General features: G+C 40.0%; 1 pseudogene; it reads right to left on the reverse strand.

Moving 5' to 3' along the window:
- The window catches only part of LOC103583267, a 5552-nt pseudogene extending 5296 nt beyond the window's left edge, over positions 1-256 (reverse strand).
- Between the last annotated feature and the right edge of the window lie 74 nt (positions 257-330).

Below are 330 nucleotides of genomic sequence, written 5' to 3' on the forward strand. Positions count from 1 at the left end.
AGTACTACACCACATGGATATAAATAATAACAATTGCTATTAAATGAGTACCCACTATGTGACAGAAACAGTGGCAGGATAATTTCATATAATTATTCAAGCAGTTTTTATTATTGTCATTCAACAGGTGAGGAAACCTAAGCTCAGACAGGAGTAACTGACCCAAGATCATCAGACAGTGGCGAGCCAGAACTTGAATGCAGGTTACTTTGTCTCAAAAGCCTAAACTTCTGAGGTGGTTGTTATTCTCCAACATGACCAGAAGATGGTCATGATATGGTGTGCAGAAAAGGTTTACTCAGCAGGCCCAGGCTGCTCAAATCTTGCACT

Source organism: Galeopterus variegatus, unplaced genomic scaffold (genome assembly GCF_000696425.1).
Source record: "Galeopterus variegatus unplaced genomic scaffold, G_variegatus-3.0.2 Scaffold21106, whole genome shotgun sequence".
NCBI classification, from domain to species: Eukaryota; Metazoa; Chordata; class Mammalia; order Dermoptera; family Cynocephalidae; genus Galeopterus; species Galeopterus variegatus.